Genomic DNA, 10,487 nt, shown 5'->3' with positions numbered 1-10,487 from the left:
TTTGACGAGTCCTGCTTAAAATCATAACAGGAAGGAAATCAGAGAACACCCAGATACCAGTTGAAACAATAATCTGTTTTAATTATCAAAGGTAATAATGCAATGCAATATAATACATTACAATACAATATAATATACTACAATTATATTGTAATGTGTAAGGAGTATGCCGGCCCACTCCTGCCCTGGTTCGCGTGCTGCGGAGATCCTTCTGTCCTGACAGCATGTGAAGAGAGGCCGAACGTCAGGAATCGACAGGAGATATACCAGAATAGAGAAGGAAGGGGTTAGGTCAGCTGGTCATCTTTTCAGGTCATCTCATTGGGAGACGCAAAATATGCTTTGACACAGTGACCCAGCGCTGGCCAGCAGAAAACCAAACAGGCCCATTTTACAACAAAACACATCTTATCACCCAAGTCATGTGTTTCTTTATGAAAGCCATACTTGTTGGAAATATAACAGTCATTATCCCATGACATCCTCAGAACTAGCTCACCAACAACGCCTAACTGTCTTCATACCCCCCAATCATCTCTGAACTTGTATTCACCCGAAGTCAGCTCACCCATAATCTAGAAGGACCATTGTCTCTCTTAACTGTGTGACTAAATTCTCAAGGCCTGCAGGATGCGCATAATTAACTTAGGAAGAATTTAGCCATTATATCTAATGGTTAACCAAGAAAAACACTCAAAAGGGTAATCTTTTCACTCAAAACAGAATTCACAAGTAATTCTGCATTTTACCCCTCAAAAACAGCCTAAAACTATTGCGCTAATCTACTTTTAAGAAAAGGGAACATTGTTTCAGGAATCTATAAAAAACCTCTCTATATTTAAGAGGAAAAATGTATTTTGTTCCTTCAACTATTAACACACAGGAATGTATATACCCACACATATATTAGGGATAACATGATGCAATACACCTCTTATATATTGGTGAGATTAAAATGAATATACCAAAAATATGCTGCATCATATCTTCTGCATAATACTCTTCATAAACTTCCACAATGTACAGCTCTCAACATGCCCAGACTTGTAGTGATGTTCACCTCGTTTTATACTTTTCGCCTCATTCTGAAAGAAACAGGTGAAATTTGCTAACGTGACGGCCGTCTTTGTGATGGTGACGCGTATTGTGCGAGACCAGAGACCTGTAGTTCACTGAGCGGTTTCACACAAAAAAATGTGTAACTTCACAGTTTTACGACACATTTTAATTTTTTTGACTTGTAAAATGTTCTTTTAAATTGACAAACATCATATGTGTCATTCGTGGCACAATTCAAACGGGATCAAAAGATAACCTTTCTCTCTCCATTGACTTCAATGTATAATTTTCCGCTTCCGGGTCCCATGGAGGCTCCCGGAAGGGGAGGGACTTCGCCTCTCTATTCATTCCTGCTAGCTCGTCAGACAGAGCAGTTCATGCATTATCCTCCGAGAGTTTAATGAAAAGTGTGGAAGTCAATTCTGAATACACCGCCTCCGACTCCCTTTTCACGGCACTACAATACTCAAATATGTATACCCACATATACACATACACACATGGGCGTAGGAAGCATCCTCAATCTGGGTGGGACAATTTGACGCGGGGTGTGGGCAGGTGGTGGAGGGAGGCGTGTGGTGCAGTGGGTTGTGCGTTGGTGTTCGGGTCAGGGGGGCACAGGTTCAAACCCCACTGCAGTCAGCGTGTCGTTGTGTCCCTGAGACACTTCCCCACAAATTGCATCTCTCTCTCTCTCTCTCTCTCGCTCTCTCTCTCTCTCTCTCTCTCTCTCTCTCTCTCTCTCTCTCTCTCTCTCTCTCTCTCTCTCTCTCTCTCTCTCTCATATGATATGACAGATCGCCACTGGGCTTACAACTAAAGACACAGCTACGCACAGAACGCAGCATGTGTACGGCTCTGAGAATCTGCCTTGGTACAAAGTAGCAGGGAAAACATGGGACGGAGTTTCATTGATTTGGGCATTCTCATAATAAGCAAGTGGAATGGATTTGATAATGAAGCACCGACACAGCGCTCTACAAAGGTCGGCGAGTGGATAGACCGATGCACGGACTTTCCACATGGTAAAATTGGGGGGGGTCTCTAAACTAATCATTTTAAAAGGTGGGGGGGACTTGTCCCACCCTCATATAATGGCTGCGACGCCCATGCATACACATATGCACCTACACATATACACATACATACATACACGTACATACATACATGTATATAAAGACCGATTAGATCTTTAAGCCATAGAGATGCTTTAGGTGATATCGAAGATTTCCATTCTAGGAGTATTCTTCTACGTGCTAAAATAGATGCAAAGGCTATACTGTCCTTAGTTTTCCCCCTTATCATTCGGTGGCCAGGTAGTACTCCAAAAATGTCAGTTTGGCCCTGACTGTTATCCATCCCATAATAACAAGATGCATTACATTAATGCACATCTCCTCTCCTCTCTACCTCTTTGAAATCAGCACAGCTCTCCACTTCAAATACACTTTATAGTATTTTTCAGATGTCAATAGTGTTGTTATTATAATCTTAAGAGAGTTTATCAAATAGCTTTTATAACATTCCTATCCATTTTGTTTTGCCAAGTATTATTTTTGTCTGATATCGAAACCAAATCCAACGCACAACTTGGGGTCAAGCTGCAAAGGCTCCAGCACTTGCAGGATTTTCGCTGATATGGCATTTGCGTGCATGTCTCCAGTCTCCAACAAACCCACAGCCCTTTCCTTGATCATACCTTTGTGCATGTATCGGATACATACTGCCACAAGCTCTCGTTTAGACAGGTCTTTGCACTCGTCTGCCAGCATTGCAGAAGGTGTCCGTCTCATCATGCAATTCCGTCTTTATTTTTCGGATGAGTAAAGAAGCAGCTATTTGCAGTATCTCATTCTGGATATCGGGGCTTGTAAGTTTCCCGTTCCCCGGCAGGTCGTCCAGTCGCCGTTTAATTTCTGGGCATAGTGAGAGATCATTTGAAATAACTCCAGAAAGTTGCCTCTGTTCAATGCCTCTTCGTTTTCCCGATGCCCACGTAATGGAATCCCCTGCTTTGCACAAAATAAGATGAGGTCTATTACTACCTTAAAGAGCTTACGAAATGAAGGACAACACTATTCTTATTAGGATAATAAATACTATTATTAATGGGAAATCATTTGTCATTGATGACAATATGCCCGCTGTATTTATAAATCGTGATTTATTACAACTTTCCATGCTCGCTTCCGATGTTACACGACTGCTCCGGACCAAACGGCTTTCGCCGGTTAGTTACGTCACGCACGTCACGAGTAGAACCCTTTTTGAATAATACACTTACTATATGGCTGATGTCGGACTCTGGCTCGGATATTTCGACAGAATCGAGTGACAGTGAGTCGTCAATAGACTCGGTGCACTTTCAAGAAGAGGAGGATTTTATTGAAGAGGATGCTGGTGTGGAGTCTAACGTGGTGGAACCATACCAGTTTGAGCCACAGTATTCAAGTAGCGGTAGAGATACAGACGGGAGCGAAAATGGGGACGATGATCCTGGATTTGGCGGAGATCCGGTGCGGCAACAAAACACAGACTGGTAGGCTATATACATTTGACTTTAATTCATAGAGAATTACTAGTCGTAAATATAATATGCCCACGGCTGTGATTGACAACCTGGACAGCCAGTCAGAAGCTAGAATGCCAACCTAGAGAGCCAATCAGAACCTAGGACGGGCTGCAGGGCTGGCCAGACTATTATATTGTGCATAAAGTTAGATGCATTAGAATGCTAAACTTTTTCATGACGGTTTTGGGTGGACCTCTGACGCGGGCCTCACTCTCTCCCGGCCCAGCCCCTTCAGTTAATGTATTAGCCTACTTTCAAAAACATAAGATTGACAACCAATCAATAGCTCCGTAGTCTGTATTCTATATATATGGCGCTGGTCTGTAGGCCTATGCAATACAGTGTCAATGTAACTGATTACTGTGAATAACGTGAATACACGGAGGTTCTTCCCACGGCACCCGAAGCCCCGTTTTCATCATTTTCCCCCGCGAAATGTCTGGGCAGCTGGTCACCGGCTGACAACGAGCCAAGTCAGAAACTTTTTTTTTACATGTCATTTTGAGTCAGGCTTTATGCTTGTAAACATTGAACAACAAGTAGCGCGGCTTACCTTCGCTCTCCCTTTTGGAGAATGCATTTCGCCGTCTCTTTAGTGGAGGACTCTGCATCGGGGGACATGTAGGAATCGGCGTGGTGGCTTGTGCTGGCATTTGGGGTCTTGGCAGTATTGTTGGAACAGCATCTTTGTTCAGTTTGAAATTCTTTTTTAATCCAATTTCCTTAGCGAGCATTGTGGACTGGTCGAAACACGATCTTTCAAAGTGCTGCCCACAAATTGTAGGTTTCATCGACCCCGGGTTACCTGGTTATATGATGAATTGGAAATGGGGGACCCTGAAGACGAAAGTCTTTCTCTGGTCTGCATCCCCTTAACAATTGTATGTTTTGAGCTGTACTGTACCCAATATACAAGCTGTTAATAAACTTTTCAATCAATCAATCAAGTCCAGCAAAGTCCGCCCTCGTACGACGCACTTGTTTGGTCCATATACGCGACATTTGACAATTTTTTGGCCACAAAAACATCCCATAGCCAGATTTGGAGACGGCCCCACATCCCCACATCCCCATACCACACATCGCTTGCCGATTATTCTTCGCGTTTTGTTGTTGTGCATCCTTTGTTTTAATATTTGCCGCTTCAAGGCATTTAAACAATGGTGACTCAGCTGTGTTCTGCTCAGCTGTGTTCTACTCATGACGTCACCGCCGGAAATGACCGAAGTTGTTGTTTCCAGAGCGACAAACGATTGTTACTAACTGACAACATTTGTATGCTGTTATAATCGTGATTTATTAAAAAATACATCAATAATGAAAAAATCATATGGCACATTTCACAATACAAATGTAACCTCTATCATATACCAAGCCCACTAACAGGTGCTAATAGCATTTCGTAAGCTCTTTAATGTGCTCTCTAATCCTTTCCACAAATGACCTGTTGCAAGCGTCGTTGTTCAGCTGGTTAACAATATTTCCCCGTCCTTGATGGCTTTGTCTGAAGCCTTCGGTTTTGCCGAGCGCCGCATAATGTGCCCTGCTAGCCCCGTGTTTCACACAACACCTTCTCCGTTCTACGTCTTTTTGTTAAGAATTTGAATAGAGTACTTTGTTTTTCCATCTTGTCATTGTCAAGCTAGTTTCAAACTGTCAAGGCTACTGATAACAATGAATTGGCGCCTGCGCAGTGGATGGAATCTGATCGCCACTCGCGCCGTGGATGCGATTGGCGAGAGTGAGAGTGGCACGCACCTGCCATTCAAAATAAACTGACGCTAATATCTGAATTTGTAAAGAAGTAGTAAGATACAATGATTTTCGAAAAATAAAAAAGTATTGAAAGTCAGACAATTTACAATATACATTCACTGGCTGCTGTGACATATTTTCCAGATACTTTTTAAGCCTTTTGGTTGGTGCAGACGCGTAGCTGTGGGTAGGCCTTGGCCCCAGGCCCACCCGGGCCCACCCACAGCTACGCCTATGCCTACAGCTGTTGTCAGGGAATCCTTTCGCCCTCTGACGCAGCTGACCAGCCGCTATCCCCCCTCACTCTGCTCTAGCAACTTGTTGTTGCCAGTTTATGACCGAGCAGCTCTCGGTCAGAGATAGTTATTGTTGAGGGACACCAGAGGCCTGTACTACGAAGCCGGTTCAACATAACCTGGATAAATTTGAGTTAGCTGGTTTACCTAATCCAAAACAAACGCGCTCTCGCTAACGGTCCTACGACGTGGGTTATCAACTCACTCAAGCCAGGGTTTCTCTGTCAAGCTGAGTGCGCGTTAACATGAAAGGGGAGGTATTTGGAACATTTGACCAATCACAAACATGGAGAAACGTACAAACAGCGTAGCGTCATACTTCCTGAATGAAAAGTGAACTATAATATTAGACATATGAAGAATTTAAACTTTAAACATCCATGACTTAAACACTTGATCCAGGATAAAAGCCAAATAGCTGCACCTGCAGCCTAATGTGGGACACATTGGCTCTAAACCTAATGTGGGACACTTTGGCTCTAAGCCTAATGTGGGACACTTTGGCTCTAAGCCTAATGTGGGACACTTTGGCTCTAAGCCTAATGTGGGACACTTCTGCTCTAAGCCTAATATGGGACACTTTGGCTCTAAGCCTAATTTGGGACACTTTAGCTCTAAGCCTAATGTGGGACACTTTTGGCGCATTTCCACTGCAGCGGGTAGCCCCGTTTAAGCGTCCTTAACCGTCCTCAAGCGGCCAGGCCGGTTTTTGGTGGCGTTTCCATATAGCCTAGTACCGGCCAGCGGGTACTTTTTCCCTCTTTTTCCGGCCTCATAAAATCGTGGTTCTATCAGACCAGGGCCAGGGCTGAACTAGTGACGTCAACACTCTCGACTGCTGATTGGTCAGAGAGAATCGTCACAAGATTGCGCGCGAGTTCATCCCTAGCGTCGCATATATATCTAGAAGCAAGCTTGCAGCATTTTTATAAACAGCATTTTGTAAACGGAGGAGCTACAAAAATGGCTAAGTCTAATAAGAAAAGCACACCGTAGTCGACCGAGGGGGTGACGACATTCCTACATCTCATTGGGGATGATCAAATCCAGTGGGAGCTCGACGGAACAACTCGAAATGTGAACAAAAACAAAGCCGATCACCCCGCCTACACTGCGTTGCTACCCCAGGTCCTAAACTGTAATGGAAATGCGCCACGGCCTGGGCCGGCCAGCGAGGTAGCCCGAGGCCAGAGCGAGGACGCTTAGGGATGCTTAAACGGGGCTACCCCGCTGCAGTGGAAACGCGCCATTTAACTCTAAGACTGATGTGGGACACTTCTGCTCTAAGCCTAATGTGGGACACTTTGGCTCTAAGCCTAATGTGGGACACTTTAGCTCTAAGCGTAATGTGGGACACTTCTGCTCTAAGCCTAATGTGGGACACTTCTGCTCTAAGCCTAATGTGGGACACTTCTGATCTAAGCCTAATGTGGGACACTTTGGCTCTAAGCCTAATGTGGGACACTTCTGCTCTAAGCCTAATGTGGGACACTTCTGCTCTAAGCCTAATGTGGGACACTTTGGCTCTAAGCCTAATGTGGGACACTTTGGCTCTAAGCCTAATGTGGGACACTTCTGCTCTAAGCCTAATGTGGGACACTTCTGCTCTAAGCCACTGACCTAAAGCATCTCTATGGCTTAAAGATCTAATGATGTACCTGAACTTGGAGAAGATTAAATATAACCTGAGGGGCTCTTCAAAACTATTCGGCTCTATGATAGCCTACATAACTGAATTTAAGACACTAAATTAAGAAGAAAGGGGGGAGCTATGAATGTATGTGCTTTTTGTTTGTTTGTTTTGTTTTTCTTTCTGTCTTTATATACATGTATGTACATATATATGTGTATCATGTATATGTGGGTATACATATGCAGTGGCGGTTCTAAACCAATTTGACTGGGGGGGCCAGTTATTTTCTGAGGGGGGCAATAAATGCAGGACGAAAAAGAGAACTAGACAGTATGAAGTAATTGCGCATAAGAAAACAATGCAATACAGTTATTGGTATTTGTTTCAGTACACTTATTTATTTCAGATAGATCTTATAGTTATTACTGTTAGCTTCAGCTTAAGTTATAGTGCAATGTTTGCACTCACACCATATTTATATAAAAATAAAGGCAATGAACAGTTACATCTCTACTTTACATAAGGGTGTCTGCACAATCTCACATTACAGCAGTGGTTCTCAAACTTTTTCTGTCATTCCCCGCTTTGAACAGATGGCCTTTTCAAGCCCCACCTGTTCCTCATCGCTCCAATAAAATGGTAGGCCAAGCTTAAAATGGTCTAATGTATCGTTCTATAACAGGGGTCTCCAACCTTTTTTAGGATGAGAGCTACTTTCAAAAAATAAAACAAGTCGTGAGCTACTTTTACTACTCTTTTTCGTTTTTTTGCAGTGTATATATTTAGCACATTTTAACATTATGATATGCTGACCTTTAACCTTTGTGTGCTGTTTGGGTCTGTGGGACCCGTTTGCAGTGTTTACTAAAAGAACATGTATGATTTTGTTTTAAATGTTGAAGTGAAATGCATCAATCTGGTGCACTTTGAGCACAACATGAATGTATGGATACAGCTCTCAGCACAAAGGGAGCTATACGTTTCAATAATCCAAACATCTTTAGAATATGATCACAACCAATAACAAATCATTTAAACTTGTTTATTATTATCTTATGTTAGCTAGTTAGCATTCTTTATTTATGCATATTTTACTAATCACTCCCCTTTTGAACAGTTTACTGTCCTATAGTACACATTGGAATGATTTCTTACTTTATTTTGTACAACTATATTAAATAGATAAAGGTGTGCTCTCTCTAGCTCTCTCCCTCGCTCACAGAGGCTGTGTGCTCCTCCGTGGCGATGATGGCTTGCGTTAAAAGATAATAATAAACATAGGCCTATTTGTAAAGTGGGGGGACACAAACGGGATTTCGAAAAGTGTCACGGTTAAACTCCTTACGAAGTGGTGAGGTGCCGCTCCACATTACTTTTCTTCCCGACTGTAACGCTGTTGTGTGTGTGAGTGTGAGAGCGATTTTTACGTAATCTGTAAATTATTTTGGTTTCAGTTGTGTGTGTGTGAGCAGGCTCGGATTGGCCATCGGGAGATTCGGGACTTTTCCCGGTGGGCCGCTGCCATTGGTGGGCTGCTGCCTTCGGTGGGCCGCTTGCTCTGGCGGGCCGTGGACTTTCACAGCGCTGCTGCGCCGGTACCGCATCTGCCGCCGCATCCGCCGCCGCAAACACCCGCCGTTGCGAGGCTCTGGCGGCTCCGGCAGGTCCGGCGCAGCGGTGCTGTGAAAGTCCAGCGCCGTTGCGAGTCTCCGGCTGTAGCAATCCACTACCGCCCGCGAGGACCCAGGTTCGAATCCGGCCTGAGGTCCAAAACATTTTAAAACATAAAACAAATAAAAACAAATAATCTCCCGTTCATCCGCGACCCACCTATCACATCTCTGCGCCCCACACTTTGAGAAACGCTGCATTACAGCAACAAAATCCTGCGGTTTTTGGCAAACCGAGTACCAGAAAATATACATTTAAAAAAAAAATGTCATTGTTACGGGGGTCAGAGGTCAGTGTTAGGGGGCACTAGCCCCCCCAATGAACCGCCCCTGTACATATGTGAGTATTGTAGTGCCGTGAAAAGGGAGGCGGAGGCGGTGTATTCAGAATTGACATCCACACTTTATTATTCATTAAACTCTCGGAGGATAATGCATGAACTGCTCTGTCTGACGAGCTAGCAGGAATGAATAGCCACAGCTCAGTGTTCCCAATAAAGGGTCCGTGTGGCAACACAATACAACAGGTGAATTATGGTCCACAATATGGTGTCACCACAGTATATGGGTAGGCCTACATGTATTATTGTTATTATTCCTTATTTCCTTATCTATTAATTTTACTTTCCTTTTAATATTATCTGTTACATTACTTTATTTTTACCTATATATGTATCTATTTATTTACTGAGCTAGGACCGGGAGGGGGGGAAAGGGACAAATATTGACTGTATAAATGTAAAGTCATTGTGCCTGACTCAATAAAAAAAATAAAATAATGGTTGTTGTTGGTAATGTATTAGCGAGGGGTCTGAGCTCACACGGATGCAGTGACATCAGCTCCCATTGGCTCACACATAACTCGAGCCCTGCCCCTCCTTGTGGGAGCTCAGCTTCGAGCCCTGCATGTGGCGTCTCGTCGCTACGGTTCTCTCTTGTGTTCCTGAGAAAGTGTGTGTGAGCTCCAGCTCTACTGATCCATCATCCGTGTGTCTGGATAAACCTCTGAATGGACTGTGTGCTATTTTTTCTGGAGTGTTTACCTCGGACTATAGGAGCTAGCTTAGCATGCTAGCTGGAAACACGTTAGCAACACTAGTCAGATTGAGAGTTTGACGGAGAGAGAAACGGTGTGTTTAACGGAGTCTGCAGGGAAAGGTGATCTAGGAAACATGAGTAAAGTCCAAATGCTGCTGTCGTTGAAGAAGCAGCGAGTCACTGCTGCTGCTGAAGAGATATTTGCTCTGTTTGAACAAACAATAGCAGAGCTCGAGGAGGAGCTGTTTCTTTCCAAAGAGGAGAACAAGAGACTCCAGAAACTACTGGACGCTGTTTTACAGCCTCAGCTTCGGATACACAGAGCAGGTCTGTTCCCTTTACTATTCATTAACACTTTAAACTATTAACACTTGAGACCAGGGGCGCTGGAAGGGGGGTGCTGAGGGCGCTTCAGCACCCCCTAGCGTCAGGCAGGCGGAGCTCCTCTGCCTGCCTTTACATTT

The sequence above is a fragment of the Gymnodraco acuticeps genome, unplaced genomic scaffold (assembly GCF_902827175.1).
Source record: "Gymnodraco acuticeps unplaced genomic scaffold, fGymAcu1.1, whole genome shotgun sequence".
In the NCBI taxonomy this organism is placed as follows: Eukaryota; Metazoa; Chordata; class Actinopteri; order Perciformes; family Bathydraconidae; genus Gymnodraco; species Gymnodraco acuticeps.
The sequence above is the reverse complement of the archived record's forward strand: the minus strand, read 5'-3'. Positions refer to the sequence as shown.